Raw genomic sequence first — 17,285 nt, forward strand, 5'->3', positions numbered from 1 at the left:
CAAAGGTGTTGAATACTTATTGACTCAAGACATTTTTAGCTTTACATTTTTAATTAATTTGTAAAAAATAAATTAAAAAAATGTAAAAATGTAATCACACTTTGACATTTTGGGGTATTGTGTGTAGATCAGTCAAAAAAAATCTAAATGTCATCCATTTTAAATACAGACTGTAACAACAAAATGTGGAAAAAGTCAAGGGGTGTGAATACTTTTTGAAGGCACTGTTATGTGCCAGATGAAAGTCTAAACACCCCTTGCACAGAATATAATATATTTTTTGATAGGGGGGTGGTAATTTTCCCAACTTTGAAAAATAAAACTCTACCGCAGGGTTAGGTATTAAAGACTGGGCTTCCTCTAACTTCTCATCTGGGCTTTGGTCCTTTGATGTTTCTTTTGACCCTGACAAACTCCCCAGTCCCTGCCGGTGACAAGCATACCAATAACATGATGCTGCCACCACAATACTTGAAAATGCAGATGGTCAACAACATTGCAGTCCCTCCACATTACTGGCCTGTATGACAAAGTGAAAAGAGTTAAGCCTATGTTTAAAAAAATCCACTCCAAATGATCCATTCTGTTTGCAAACGAGGCCGTTAAATAATACTGCAAGACGACATGGCAAAGAAATTAACTTTTTGGTCTAAATTAAAAACTCCAGGCTTGGGTCAAATCCAATACTACACGTGAAACCTAATGTATTTTGGAGTATTGTTGTGGAGGCATCATGTTATGGGTTTGCTTGTCACCGGCAGGGACTGGTTGGAGTTTGTCAGGATCAAAATAAATATGAAAGGAGCAAATCCCAGGTAACAAGTTAGAGGAAACCCTAACCCTGGGTTATAGTTATATTTTTCAAAGTTGTAATGGCTGCCAAAGGTGCTTCCACCAAGTATTAACTCTGAGCTGTGAAGACATACACAATCAAGACATCTTAGTTAGAAAACCTTAAATCTATATATTTTTTATCATTTTTCTTAGACTTGTGGACTAGTTTGTGTAGATTGGTACGAAATAAATACAATGTATTTCCTTTTGAGGTAAAAATTTAATGCAGCAAAATGTGAACTTGGCTAGGGATTGTGGACTTTCACTTGCGACTAGCTAGGTGCGCTTTTTTTTGTTGCATGCGTCTGTATTCTCCAGTTTGACAAGCGGTTCAATTTTTGCCCATCTCCAACCATCTGTTTTCTACGGAGTTGCCAACTTGCAATGTCGTTGTCTCATATGCGATGCCCTGAGTCATTGGCGCTTGGTGTGCTTCAGCCTGGCTTTGCCTTGCATTTCTGTAGAGTTCCGTTGTTTATTAAACTTCCATCAAAGTTAGGTACAACATGTTCCAGAAGGCTTAATGACTCCACTCTACACACACCTGGCAGTGGATGGATACTAGTTAATGTCAGATTTAATTTTGGCCAGATGGTTCCTCTCTGCTAGAGAACCGGTAAATCACTGTTTGCGCTGAGTGCCCACCTAGCAGGGGATGTAGATGCTGAAGTGGTGACCTCATCACAGTAATCACTCTGGTTTAGGTGATGAACTTATAACATAATTCAATGTCTGAGACTAAACTGTTAAGTGAGGTGTAGGTAGCTATAGCTCTTAAACCCCTACACAAGTGCACACTTGTGTAACTCATCTTATTACCTTTTTGCCCTTTTTTCAGGAATTGGAGTGGGCTGATTGAAATGCTCAGTTTTTCCTGGAGAAAAATGGGTTGTTCCAAGCTATTTGTTGCTTAAATTTAGAGTTGCTGTGCACCTTGAGGCAAACAATTTGGGCTAGCTCCCATGTGAAGTTAGGAATATAACATCCTGGTTTTCCCGCAAAAAAATGACAGCCGTACGATAGAAACGGTTTGGAGAAGAAGAGTGTTTGAATAGAGGTCAGGGTGAGATTAGCCATCTCCGGCTATCTCTTTCATTGACTCCTCTGCAGTGGGATAATAATATGTTGTAGGTGGCAGGGTCACAGCTGCTGTAGTGTGCCTTCAGCTAGAGTGTGGGAGGCTGCGGAGTGGTGGTTTTCTTGTCAGACATGATTCACTGTCTTCAAATGGGGGAAGAAGATTTTATTTTTTGCTCTTCATCACTATAGATTCAGTGAAATAATCTAGATAAATGTGGCTATCTACAGTCTCATGAGAGGCTTATGAGAGGCCGTGGGTCAGTTAAGGGTCTTTTGGGGCCATTGTATATGAAATCATTAAAAAAGAACATGTCTTTGTTTGCCTAGGGGAGAAATGGTTTATAATATGGAGGAATTTCTTGACCTGAATAAGTTAACTGTCCACATGAGTTATAATGAGTATCCCAAAAAAACTTGCCAACTGTCAGTTTACACAGACTCCTAGAGAAGCTTTTTCTCCCTGAAATACCTGTCGACTCTTCAGACCATATACTTCACCTCCAGCATGTGACAATAATTAGGCTGATTTGTGCCACTGTCACTATCGCGGTCTGGACGCTATGGCTGGGGATGCTTTCATCTCCTCTATCGAGATCCGGGTGACTTCACACCTGTCACCCCATCTTTTCAATACAGCTGGCAGGGTCTGTTCAGCTCAATTACCTCTGAAAGTGTCATTGTACCAGGAGAAACAGAAAGCCCCCAAAAGTTCTACTGTCGCTGGCCTTATCCTGCCCTAGAGGGGCTTAGAAGCTCCTTCAGATAGTGTTTCAAGAATTATGGGTGGTATTGACGTTGTGGGTGGTATTGATGTTTTAAAATATCAATCATGTCAATGACTGCTATCTTCTGGTACAAGGTATCGAGCATATTCATACCATTCTACTAATTTCATGGTTTAACCAAAAACGTTAGGGTCAATCAGGGTTTTTGTATACTCCATCATTGGATAACGTAAAATAAACTAATTATTTTCTTCACACGTGGATGCCATCATTCATTTTTGGTCTTTGAGGTGGTGATAGCCTAACATAATAACACATCCTTCATTGTGTCCTTTTAAATGTAGCTTTGTGAGTATGAGATTGATTGAGGCAATCTTGTGAGAGCAGCCCCCTCAGCCTGCAATAACAATCTCAGGGAAGGACATAAGTCCGTTGACAGTCCTTTTTGTCAAATGACACCTTTCATTGGGAACGAACCGCATGGCAATTCCATTATGCTAATTGCATCCTTGTCGTCCTCTCACACCCTTACTTTGAGAAGAAACCGTCTCCTGCCAAACCCAAATCCCCTTGGGCATCGCGTTGTAGGTCTCTCCCAAATTGAGAAGGTTTAGGCCTAGCCTTATCGTAGAGATGGTATTCTATAGGCTTATATAGTATTTTTATTTTATTTATTTATTAAACAAAATGTTAAAGTAAAAAATCTTTCAAAATGAACTGGTATTCACAAACAAACACAATGCAAGACAAAAAAAGAAACATCAATCATACAACACATACAGGCCTCCCGAGCGGCACAGCGGTCTAAATCTTGCAATTTCCACGACATGTTTCTATCCACATTCATTTTCTCTGGTTCACTTACTATTGGTAAAATGGCCTTAGGAAATTGTCTCTATCCTCCTTTGAACTTTTGTTTTCCGATTGATACCGTTTGTGATCAAATGTTTTAAAGACTGAGGTAATTCCAGAAGGGTACATTGTTATGCTACCATCTGGGGTTCTCTCTGCTCTGTTTTCAGTCTATTGGTGTTTTTTCAGAAGTTATAGAGTTTTTGATGTAACTTAATAACTACCTGCCTTAACTGCCTGGTGTATGGTCTGTTTTGTTTCCCAAACAAGTACTTTAGAGAACTATTACTGTCAATCTGGCATTTAGCTAATGTGATGAAACAGTTTGACACTGAGCCTCAGGACTTTTCTTCTCAGTCGTGTTAGTTAATTTCTCTCTTCCTCTCCTTTACTTTATAATTACTAAGAGCGAAAAGAAAGAATGCTCAAACTCTGACTATAAAGACTCACCTATTGCATAATGCTAAGTCCTCTGAGGATGTGTTGACTCCCCCATTCCCCCCTATTGACAGTGGTGTTTGGTCTGGCCCATTTATTGAAGGATTGATTGTTTCACTGATTGACTGAGCATCTGATTCTCACTCTAATCCATTAATTGGCCCTCAGCCATTCATATCAGGACCGGCATGAATGTCAGCACCGGTGTTGAGGAATGCTTTACTTACCCTCTACTATGATGTGTCTAAGCATCACATTTCATTATGAGTACATTCTGGTCTTAACCTGAATCCATATTGAAGTTTGTTTGCTGTCCTTGCCTAACTAAAAGTGCTAAATACATTTTTAAAAGGCTTATAATGATATCTTAACTATAAGAATTTGTTCAATGTCCCTCCCATTCAAAAAGCCAACCCGCCAGGTACCAAACCTTGAGAACATTTGAACTCGCAAGAAAAGAGCAACATGCATTGGAATACTGGGCTTTTGCTTATTCCGAAGGTGAGGTAGAGCACGTGCTCTTAAATCGGGATCAAACATTTCTCACAGTCCTTTTTTTCCTAAGCTGATGAAATAAAGAAGGGGGTTAAGATTTGACTTTGTGGCTCCTATCTCCTTATCTTTTCAAATGCATACAGAAAGCCATGCCCCTTTGTGGAAACTGCTGATATTGGATTTCTAATCAAGTTGTTTTTTCCTCTTTTCGACGGGGCCCATAATTTTGCCATAGAAATGCAGTGCAATAACTTCACACCCAAAGAGATTGAATTGACTCATTCAGAATAGCGGCGAGACTCTGCGCCTCCAGTGGGAAAGCGCTTATTAAAACTGGGAGGGCTAGGTAAGTCCTAACTCCAACTCCCAATTTAGATTCTCAGTGGAGAGATAGAAACTGCGGCAGGAGGGGGAGTAACATTTACTGATTCGTTTTGACAAGGGAGCTGGGACAGAGCGGAGCTGTTGTTGTCATTTATCACTAATTATGTGCTCACCTCACTAGGTTTATGAAGTGACTTTTGCCACAGGTTGTTTCATTTGCTGGCGGAATTAATCAAATGCCCCCCCCCCCCACACACACAGACGTCCTTGCCTCTGCCTCACATTCTTGTATTGCTCCGGTAGCCTGCTAGTGTCCATTGTTGTGCAGAGCAGTTAATTTTGTTCCTTAATGTATTCCGACTGGTTGTTGTGGCTTTGAATAGGGCTCTCGAAATGGATGGCACTACCTTCTGTTGGCTGAGTCTATGTTTGTCAGCAGAACAAACTGTATAGAAATGCAATGGAAGTTTTCTGAGATTACCTTCAATACATGTATGGTGAGAGAATTAACAATTATTTCTTGGTTTGGGGGAAGTTGAATATCTTTCAGTATGACAACATTCCCAGCATGATGGCCATTATTTCATATTTATGCCACATCCTTTTGAATCACATTTTTCTCTCTAGCAAAAGCTCACATCGGTTATTTCTAATTGAATATGGTGATCAATGTCCCCAAGGGAGGGATGACGTCAGTTATTAAACCATAAAATGCACAACCTCGCCAATTGAGACCAAATACGTCAATATATGGTTGAGCGAGCACACCGACATAAATTGTGTAGTGGGTCATTCTGATGTGAAAAACATAATCAGGCATGCAGTATTTATTAGGGCTGGGAATTGCCAAGTACCCCACGATACAATATTATCAAGATAGTTAAGTGCCGATAATGTGATTTTATTCGATTCGATGTTCCGAACATATTGTTCACCATATGTCTGCTGCAGGGGGAAAAGAGAGTCATGAGAAAACAATGAGCTGAAAACAAATTTGCTCCCTATTTAAAAAGATGGAGAACAAAAAAAATACTGCCCTTTTGGTGCAGGTAACTAGCCAACTAGCGCAAAAATATAGAGATATTGTCGATCTGATAAATCGTCAAGAACAATATCCCCATATGTAACTATATATATTTTTTGTCTCGTCACTAATATTATGCCTCCTTCCAAGTGCCGACTCAGCAGAGTCTACTGCTCGTTAAACTTAAGTCATATTCCAAGGGCTTGTTTTATTAACACCCTAGGCAAGAGCGCTCTCTCTATCACTCTGGATACGAGAGAATATATGCTGGAATGTGCCAAGGAAAGTTGATTTACCCTCTGCTTTGACTACAACAACAAAATGGGTTTGTTTATGTTATGTCTAGTGTCCTTGTCAACTGCTTAACCAGAGATGATCTGTTATCTGGGCAAACATTGGAATGTTGTTTGATGTTGCAGCACTGTAAAGCCTGCAGGTTGGATTAGGCCCTGATCCTAATTAGAGGAGCAATGGAAAATTCATACATTTCTTGAATCAATGTTCCAGAATGCAGAGTTCTTATTATAACTATAGTGTACCACTGACCTTAGTCTTGATTTTTACCTCAGAGGACAGGCCAGCTGCCCTGTAAGTAAATAGTTTTGACACAATTTGATAATTCTATTCTTTACTACCAAAATAGATGGCTAAACTACCCTCTGTCAGGGGCTGGGAATTTCATTTTGTTGCACAGTTAATTTGCTGAAGCAATCAATGAGTGGACAGTACTGTTCGTTCTCTGTGAACTTGTCTTTGTCAGCATTCCTGAGTCTCCAGTCTTTACCTGCTGACCTACTAGCAGAATTGTCTAGCTACCTCTAGCCGAGATCAGCAGGGACAGACCGTTTCAACATGATCAATGTTATGAGGTGTTACATTAGCAGTGAAATTGTGTTAGGTTGATATGTACATATATGCAGTGTTCTGATCATTTCCCCTCTCATCACAGGAAAGTGACAGCAACACCATGAAGAAGACTGAAAAAGAGATGGGCCAAGTATTCCCAAGTTCAAAGAGGCCAAGAAAGTCCTGAAGAGAAACTTCCAAGTCAACACCAAATTAGTCTTCACGGAAGAGGGACAGGTCTGTACAAACATTTTTCTTCCTGACGACAAATTTTTCTTTTGAGTCAGATCCAATAATAACCAGTTTTGGTGGCTTCAGGCTCAGCTAAATGAGAAGACCACTTATTGTCAAAACCAGTTTGTTTACCTCACTAACAGCCTTTTCACTCAGAGAAAATGAGATGGCACGTGATGTTTTGTAAATTGATGCTCAGCCAGCTGAAAATTAAATTAAGGACACTAAATTGTGTGTGTGTGTGTGTGTGTGTGTGTGTGTGTGTGTGTGTGTGTGTGTGTGTGTGTGTGTGTGTGTGTGTGTGTGTGTGTGTGTGTGTGTGTGTGTGTGTGTGTGTGTGTGTACTCGCATTTGTGTGTGGGTAAACGTGTTTGTGTGTGTGCATGTGTTGATTCCCATCCAGCTGAAAAATTAGATGGCAAAGTTGCAGTGTTGTAATTTAACTGTGTGTTGATCAATGCCCCTCTCTCCAGATGGTGCAGCAGCGGCCACCGCTCCAGAGGACGGCTGTGCCAGCCACAGAAGGGGAGGAGGATGATGGCACAACTGGCATCAATGTGGAGGAGGCCAGAGAGAGGCTGCGCCGAGAGGACCTGGAGTTTGACAAGCTGGAGTACAGACGTAAAGTCAAAGAGAAACACAGGGTAAGACTGTAGTACATCCGTCAAGTTAAACAAACTCACAGGTTAAGACTGCAGCACAGCTGTAAAGATCAGTCAAAAACACATAACGTTGAGCAGAAAAAGCAGGCCGCAAAAACCCAGGGTAAGACAGTACAGGGCACTACACTGCGACCAGAAACAAATCACTCGGATAATAATAGTTGTAATTATGACTTCGCTGTGCCATAGAGAATAAGCTGATTAGTGACCATTATGCTTGCATCATTACTACAGAGAAAACATCTTATTTCTAGCCCAAACCAAGCAAATGTTTTTCTATCGCAGATTTGCAATACCGCATTTTACATTCATGAACCATGTTGCGGGTCGTTCTAAAACTATTCGCAAGCTAACAACCTGGTAACCACAGATGATGGTAACTTATCGAGTTACCATCATTAATACCTTGAATATTTTTTTTCTTCCATTGGGCTCTTCCATTTCTTTGTGTGCTCCTTATAAAAAATGGCAGTGTAGAGCCCTGCTGTAGTGCAGTCACATCGTAAAACAGTTGCTCCACTAGCCCATACAGCAGCTTCAGGGTGCAGAGAGAGCATTTTATACTAATGGTTATCTGCAGATACGTACAGGAGATACATGCTGCTAACAGACTGCGTAAATAAATAAATACAAGTATTGAAAATGAAGTACGAACTGCATAATAATAACATCCATGACTTAATGTATTCCTGAATTGTAACTGCTGCAAGGTCCCTTAAGGTACCTCAACCTGGTTGGATGTTTCGATGTATCACTGTCAATGGAGCCAGTTAAAGGCTTTAACTTAATCTCCCCACTCTGCAACCAGCAGGTATGAAAAATAAATGTCACAGCTGTGACACGTGCACACACGTGCACACATACGCACAGATACACAGACACAAATACACACACATTCACAGATACACATTCAAAGACGCATACAAACTCATAGACGCACACATTCTCACACACGCCCGCCTGCCAGCCCGGAGGTTATTACCTCAGTGATTGAGGGGAGAGGCATGGGCCAGATGGGGCTCTGGAATGACTTGAAGCAGCTGTTGTAGCTGTACGATATCAATGGAAACCAGATGAAAGCGATAGCAAGGCCAAGCGTTCAATAAGCTTCAAAATGGGCTCTGCACATTAAATTCAATAACCCGTCAGACAGGGGGACTTAATAGTTATCAGCCTCTAGGTGGTCTTTATGGGCCTTGTATTGGGCTTATACAGTGGGGTCCGAAATGATTGACACCCTTGATAAAAAATGAGCAAAAATGACTGTATAAAATAAATAACAAAAATACTAAGCTATATTGTATGGTTGTTTTTTTTAAAGTAGGAAATGATTTTATACTAATACAATTGCTCAGAAAAATAGATATTGTTGAAAGGTGCAATGTGCAGATATTGCTCCCTAATTTCCTGCTTGCTAAAATTGTAATAGTTTGCCTAATTTCAGATTGTGACACCGTAGGGATGGTGCCAGGTTTCTTCCAGACGTGACGCTTGGCATTTAGGCCAACGAGTTCAATCTCGGTTTCATCAGACCACAGAATCTTGTTTCTCATGGTCACGGTCTTTAGGTGCCTTTTTGGCAAACTCCAAGCGGGCACTCGTGCCTTTTACTGAGGAGTGGCTTCTGTCTGGCCACTAGTATAAAGGCCTGATTGGTGGAGCGCTGCAGAGATGGTTATCCTTCTGGAAGGTTCTCCCATCGCCACAGAGGAACTCTAGAGCTCTGTCAGAGTGACCATTAGGTTCTTGGTCATCTCCCTGACCAAGGCCCTTCTCCGATTGCTCAGTTTGGCCGGGTGGCCAGCTCTAGGAAAAGTCTTGGTGTTTCCAAGCATCTTCCATTAAAGAATGATGGAGGCCACTGTGTTCTTGGGGACCTTGAATGCTGCAGACATTTTTTGGTACCCTGATCTACGGACAATTTCTTCACCTCATGGCTTGGTTTTTGCTCTGACATGCACTGTCAACTGTGGGACCTTATATAGACAGGTGTGTTCCTTTCCAAGTCATGTCCAATCAATTGAATTTACCACCGGTGGAAGTTGTAGAAACATCTCAAGGATGATCAATGCACCTGAGCTCAATTTCGAGTCTCATAGCAAAGGGGCTGAATACTTATGTAAATAAGGTATTTTTGTTTTTTTAATACATTTGCTAAAATTTCAAAACCTGTTTTTGCTTTGTCATTATGTGGTATTGTGTATAGATTGCTGAGTAAAAAAAATATTTAAATAATTTTAGAATAAGGCTGTAAAGTAACAAAATGTGGAAAAAGTCAAGGGCTCTGAATACTTTCTGAAGGCACTGTATTTTTGTCTGTGCTTATGGACTGCCCTCTTAAATTCACATCACATGTTTTCAATGGGTTTGAAGTCTGGAGACTGAGATGGCTATTGTGAAATTTAGATTTTGTGGCAAATATAACTATTTCTTTGTGGATTTTGATGTGTGCTTGGGGTCATTGTCTTGCTGGAGGATCCACTCAGCCTCCAAGCAGAGGCAACCAGATTTTTGGCTAAAATATCCTGGCACTGGGTAAAGTTTATGATGCTGTAGACCTTAACTAGGGCCTCAGGAGTAGTGGAACAAAATAGCCCCATAACATCAAAGATCCAGCACCATATTTTATGGAGTAATTTTCTGTTCATGGATTCTCATTTTGATGCGTAACGCTCTATTTTCATGTCATCCAACAAATGTAAACGCCTGGAGTTGGCTAAACAGCATTGCCACTTGGATTGGAACTGGTGCTTTGGTCAGATGACATGAAAATAGAGCTCTTTGTCCACACACCGGTGGTGGGTTTGGCATTAAAATGATAATGCATGAGCAGAAAAGAAAATAACCCCATACCTACTGTAAAATATCGTGGTGGATATCAAGGATATGGAAGAATTCTGTATGGAGGAATGGTCTAAGATCCCTCCCAATGTTGTTCTCCAACTCGTATAACATTTTAGAAAAAGGCTCAGTGCTGTTATCCTTGCTAGGTGAGGTATTGAAAAGAGGTTTGTCAATCATTTTTTATATTTTTATCTGAGAAATTGTATTAGTATAAAACAATATATTTTTTTGAGCATACAATATAGCTCAGTATTTTAATTGATTTGATAGTCATATTTCCCCATCTTTGTCAAAGTAGTCAATAATTTCGGAGTTCACTGTATATGCCAAAAACATGAAGGATCGATAATTGATATCGATTTGCCCATTTTAGCCATTATGAATAACGTAGTCAAAATGTAAGTGATTTCTAAACAGTTTTCAATGTGTCTAAACACAAAAGTGTTGTTTCAAAAGGCTCAGTGGTACTGCAGTATAAGCTGTAACATTTGCGCTAGTATAGTACTGGGGCACAAACTCTATTTGGATACGAGTGTTCTAGATTTGCCCAGAGGAGAAGTCAAAGCCTGTCCTGCTGCACCCGTCCCTCCCACTCACTCCAGGTTATATTTATAAGCCGAGATATATCGCAGGTTGGAACCCAAATGAAAATAACTGACATAGCTGAGTCTGGCACACAGCTTGGGAGCCCGCAGGCAGACGTCGGGAGATTGGGCTGGGGAGTTCAGTTAATATTTTCAAGTGTGAGCTTCGTTTCTCTCCACTAAAAGTCCTAAAATAACTTCAGAAAGTTTGCTCAGCTTATCTAACTGCTGGATTCTATTTTCTCCCCATGCTCGTTGCTACCTTATTTAGCTTTTATGAAGGGATTATCTTATGACTTGGAGGCAGTAACGACTAGCCTTTGGAAGACAGGTGTGTTGTGGTGAATATTGATGAGGGTAAACATTGCACAATGTGTAGAAAACTTGTATAGAATGGAATGGAGTCAATTTAGCAGAGTAGTCTATGTCATTGTTTTGGGGGGGACTCTATGCTATACAATTACCTTTTAACTCAAGATTACCGCAACGCTAAATACCCTACTAGTGTTTCACTTTAGTGGTATAGGTTACAGTACATCAAAATCTAGATCTGTTCTTTAGACCTAGGAAATGCTTTTAAGTTGCCATTGTCTCATTGTTTAGAAAATTAAGTTATGCCTCAGGTACTCCCCCGCACGTCTATTAGGCTTACCTGTTGTGTTTAACATCTTGTCCCGCTCATTTGTCATGCTTGCCGAGCATTGCCAAGAAGGGGTGTTGTGATGACGGCTGATGTGTAAAGGAGAAAACATGCTTTAAAATTCCATTTTCATTTCTGTGCAGCGAGCTGCCACTGACAATCTGAGACCCGGGCCCAGAAATCAATTAGCAACATGCTCCAGCACATGAATCATTCTTGCCTGGCTTGCTGGCTGGCGTTCTAAATATCCCCCCTCATGTAGCTACCACTCTGTTTCTGGCTGTTCCGCTAGGGCCCCACTCAAACGCTGTTGTCATCATTTGACTTCAGTGACAAGGGGATCATTCTAATTCCAAGCTCTAACTTAACTTTTTTGGCCCATACTTCTACAGTAGAGAGCCAACTCACCTCTCTGGACCACTGTAGCTACTGTAACTGCACACAGCATGCTGACAGTGACTGGAGGCATACTGACAACTAGATGGGCAGGCAGTTACTAGTATGGTGGCCGTGGCCCATGTTAATGGAGGGCAGCTCAGTGGGGAAATGGTATTACTCTCCCCAGACCGTCTTAATGGATCCCTAACTTATTGGTTTGTCACGACTCCCTCTGGTGTTCTCTCTCCCACTCCCTTTCTTATGCACTTGCTATCTCTCACCCTCTCCCGCTCTCTCTTCCCCTCAACCCTTTTCTGCACCGTTTGGAGGCCGGGCCAGGGTAGAAATCCATATTTTGATTCGGTCACGGCTAGGGTTGCACATTTTGTGGAATATTCAGAGGTGGAACTTTCCATGGGAATTAACGGAAATATATGAAAATTAATATTAATACCATTTAAATGTTGATGATTTTTGCATTGAATATATTTACCATATCATATGGAGACCTTTTACCTTATCATAAGAAGACATAATTGCAAATTATTAAATCCTTCCAATAGACATAAAAAAAACAATTGTTAGGAATTGAACTTTAATTAAATGAGTTGACTCTTCACATGGGATGATTTCACTGAACAACAAAAGAAAGGGAATATTGAATTATCCCCAATGATCCATCGCATCTCCCAAAAACATTTTCAACATACATCTGTAAAATGATAGTCTAGAAACGAAAGCTTTGGTTGTCTTCCTCTCAGGCTTCCATGTCTTCTCCCTGGACCTCCTCAATGTCCACCTCTTGAACATCAGACTCTGGGGCCTCATCTTCACTGTCACTTTCCAACCTTGTTGAGGATGGCTCATTGTCAGGCTCAAAAAGCCTTAAATGGCCACCAATTTTTCAACCATTGTATTGGCCAGCCTGTTGCGTGCTTTGGTGTGTGTGTTCCCAAACAAGGACCAGTTGCGCTCTGAAGCGGCTGATGTTGGTAGGATTTTGAGGATGATTGAGGCAACCGGGGAAAGAGCCTCAGATCCACAAAGTCCCTTCCACCAGGTGGCTGATGAGATATGTAGGCACGACTGCCATATTGCATCTCCATCCCAAAGCCCTTGCTTCGAAGTGTACTTCGCCAGACTGCCAAGAATCTTGCCCTCATCCAGGCCAAGGTGGCGAGACACGGTAGTGATGACACCATAGGCCTTGTTGATCTGTGCACCAGACAGGATGCTCTTGCCAGCATACTTGGGGTCCAACACGCTGCGGCGTGTATTTGCTTCAGGCAGAAGTCTTCACACTTTTTTGTTGTATTTCAGAACTGCAGTTTCCTCTGCTTGGAGCAACAGTGAAGTGGGCAGGACAGTACGGATTTCTTCTCTTACATCTGCAAGCAGAGTCTGAACATCAGACAGGATGGCATTGTCTCCCTCAATCTGTGCAATGGCTACTGCTATAGGTTAAAGGAGTTTCAGGCTGCTTACCACTCTCTCCCAAAATACAGTTGGAAGTTTACATACACTTAGGTTGGAGTCATTAAAACTAGTTTTTCAACCACTCCACAAATTTCTTGTTAACAAACTATAGTTTTGGCAAGAGACAGATTATTTCACTTATAATTCACTGTATCACAATTCCAGTAGGTCAGAAGTTTACATACACTAAGTTAACTGTGCCTTTAAACAGCTTGAAAAATTCCAGAAAATTATGTCATGGCTTTAGAAGCTTCTGATAGGCTAATTGCAATAATTTGAATCAATTGGAGGTGTACCTGTGGATGTATTTCAAGGCCTACCTTCAAACTCAGTGCCTCTTTGCTTGACATCATGGGAAAGTCATAAGAAATCAGCCAAGACCTCAGAAAAAAAATTGTACTTGGGAGCAATTTCTAAATACCTGAAGGTACCACGTTCATCTGTACAAACAATAATACGCAAGTATAAACACCATGGGACCACGCAGCCATCATACCGCTCAGGAAGGAGACGCGTTCTGTCTCCTAGAGATGAACATACTTTGGTGTGAAAACTGCAAATCAATCCCAGAACAACAGCAAATGACTTTGTGAAGATGCTGGAGGAAACAGGTACAAAAGTATCAATATCCACAGTAAAATGAGTCCTATATCGACATAACCTGAAAGGCCGCTCAGCAAGGAAGAAGCCACTGCTCCAAAACCGCCATATAAAAAGCCAGACTACGGTTTGCAACTGCACATGGGGACAAAGATTGTACTTTTTGGAGAAATGTCCTCTGGTCTGATGAAACAAAAATAGAACTGTTTGACCATAATGACCATCGTTATGTTTGGAGGAAAAAGGGGGACGCTTGCAAGCCGAAGAACACCAACCCAACCGTGAAGCACGTGGGTGGCAGCATCATGTTGTGGGGGTGCTTTGCTGCAGGAGGGACTGGGGCACTTCACAAAATAGATGGCATCATGAGGGAGGAAAATTATGTAAATATATTGAAGAAACTCAAGACATCAGTCAGGAAGTTGAAGCTTGGTCACAAATGGGTCTTCCAAATGGACAATGGACCCCAGGCATACTTCCAAAGTTGTCAAAATTGCTTAAGGACAACAAAGTCAAGGTATTGGAGTGGCCATCACAAAGCCTGACCTCAATCCTATAGAAAATGTGTGGGCAGAACTGAAGGTGTGTCCGAGCAAGGATGCCTACAAACCTGACTCAGTTGCACCAGCTCTGTCAGGAGGAATGGGCCAAAATTCACCCAACTTATTGTGGGAAGCTTGTGGAAGGCTACCCAAAAAGTTTGACCCAAGTTAAACAATTTCAAGGCAATGCTACCAAATACTAATTGAGTGGATGTAAACTTCTGACCCACTGGGAATGTGATGAAAGAAATAAAAGCTGAAATAAATCATTCACTCTACTATTATTCTGGCATTTCACATTCTTAAAATAAAGTGGTGATCCTAACTGACCTAAGACAGGGAATTTTTACTAGGATTAAATGTCAGGAATTGTGAAAAACTGAGTTTAAATGTATTTGGCTAAGGTGTATGTAAACTTCCGACTTCAATTGTACATCATCCAGGAGGATCCTCTTGATGGGCCTGTCCATATTGGCAGACTGTGATATGGCCATTTCTTGTAGAGACTCCTCTTCCAGGAGACTGTCAAACATGATGACAACACTACCCCAACGGGTGTTGCTGGGCAGCTTCAATGTGGCGCTCTTATTCTTCTCACTTTGCTTGGTGAGGTAGATTGCTGCTATAACTTGATGACACTTCACATACCTAACCTTTTCCTTGGCTCTCTTGTAGATCCATTGTTTTCATTGCCATGGTGTCCTTTAGGAGCAGATTCAATGCATGAACAGCACAGCCAATGGGTGTGATGTGAGGGTAGGACTCCTCCACTTTAGACCAAGAAGACGTCATGTTTGCAGCATTGTCTGTCACCAGTGCAAATACATTCTGTGGTACAAGGTCATTGATGACTGCCTTCAGCTCATCTGCAATGTAGAGACCGGTGTGTCTGTTGTCCCTTCTGTCTGTGCTCTTGTAGAATAATGGTTGAGGGGTGGAGATGTAGTTAATTATTTTTTGCCCATAAACATTTGGCCACTGATCAGGGATGATGATTCTCTATGATTTGCTTGACTTTCACTTGAACTCTGTTGAACTCTGCATCCCGCAAATTAGTAGATAAAGCATGTCTGGTTGGAGGGGTGTATGCTGGGCGAAGAACTTTCAGAAATCTCTTCCAATACACATTGCCTGTGAGCATCAGAGGTGAACCAGTTGCATCCACAGCTCCAGCAAGATATTCATCAGCATTTCTCTGACTATCTTCCTCCATTGAGTCAAAAACACTTCTGATTCCAGGAGGACCATGAGCTGTTGCTATCGATAAGGTGTCTGATTCATAATTTTCACCTCGAATAGAAGTAGAGGGACTTTTGTCAAAGGTTGCTTGATGTGAGCTCTGAGGGAACTTTATGCACTTGGCCAGAGGATTCTGCATCTTTGTTTTATTAACATTTTATTTCACCTTTATTTAACCAGGTAGGCTAGTTGAGAACAAGTTCTCATTTACAACTGCGACCTGGCCAAGATAAAGCAAAGCAGTTTGACACATACATCAACACAGAATTACACATGGAATAAACAAACATACAGTCAATAATACAGTAGAAAAAGTATATTAACAGTGTGTGCAAATGAGGTAGGATAAGGGAGGTAAGGCAATAAATAGGCCATGGTGGCAAAGTAATTGCAATATAGCAATTAAACACTGGAATGATAGATGTGCAGAATATTAATATGCAAGTAAAGATACTGGGGTGCAAAGGAGCAAGATAAATAAATAAATACAGGATGAGGATGAGGTAGTTGGGTGGGCTATTTACACATGGGCTATGTACAGGTCCAGTGATCTGTGAGCTGCTCTGACAGCTGGTGCTTAAAGCTAGTGAGCGATACAGTGGGGCAAAAAAGTATTTAGTCAGCCACCAATTGTGCAAGTTCTCCCACTTAAAAAGATGAGAGAGGCCTGTAATTTTCATCATAGGTACACTTCAACTATGACAGACAAAATGAGAAAAAAAAATCCAGAAAATCACATTGTAGGATTTTTTATGAATTTATTTGCAAATTATGGTGGAAAATAAGTATTTATTCCAACCTTAGAATTCCATTGTGTGTAGAAAAGCAATGGAACGAGAGCTACCTCTTATGTGAAATGCGCATGACTGAGAACGAGGCTGCTGGCAGACCCCTTAGTCAAACAGCTCCCATCCGGCCCCCCTTCACATGAGAAGCATGAAACAACGTTCTAAAGACGGTTGACATCTAGTGGAAGCCTTAGGAAGTGCAACATAACCCATATCCCACTGTGAATTCGATAGGGGCTGAGTTCAAAAACTACAAATGTCAGATTTCCCAGTTCCTGTTTGGATTTTTTCTCAGGTTTTTGCCTGCCATATGAGTTCTGTTATACTCACAGACATCATTCAAATAGTTTTAGAAACTTCAGAGTGTTTTCTATCCAATATTAATAATACTATGCATATATTAGCATCTGGGACTGAGTAGGAGGCAGTTCACTCTGGGCACGCTATTCATCCAAAACTGAAAATGCTGCCCCCTATCACAAAGAAGAGCCAGAAGTATACAGAATGGTGTCGTCTGCGTAGAGGTGGATCAGAGAATCACCAGCAGCAAGAGCGACATCATTGATGTATACACAGAAGAGAGTCGGCCCGATAATTGAACCCTGTGGCACCCCCATAGAGACTGCCAGAGGTCCGGACAACAGGCCCTCCGATTTGACACACTGAACTCTATCAGAGAA

At 41.2% G+C, this 17,285-nt stretch overlaps 1 pseudogene; it reads left to right on the forward strand.

The window, feature by feature from the left end:
- Window positions 1-17,285, forward strand: part of LOC120057433 — a 113,289-nt pseudogene that overhangs the window by 54,977 nt on the left and 41,027 nt on the right.

This window comes from Salvelinus namaycush, chromosome 12 (genome assembly GCF_016432855.1).
Source record: "Salvelinus namaycush isolate Seneca chromosome 12, SaNama_1.0, whole genome shotgun sequence".
NCBI lineage: Eukaryota > Metazoa > Chordata > Actinopteri > Salmoniformes > Salmonidae > Salvelinus > Salvelinus namaycush.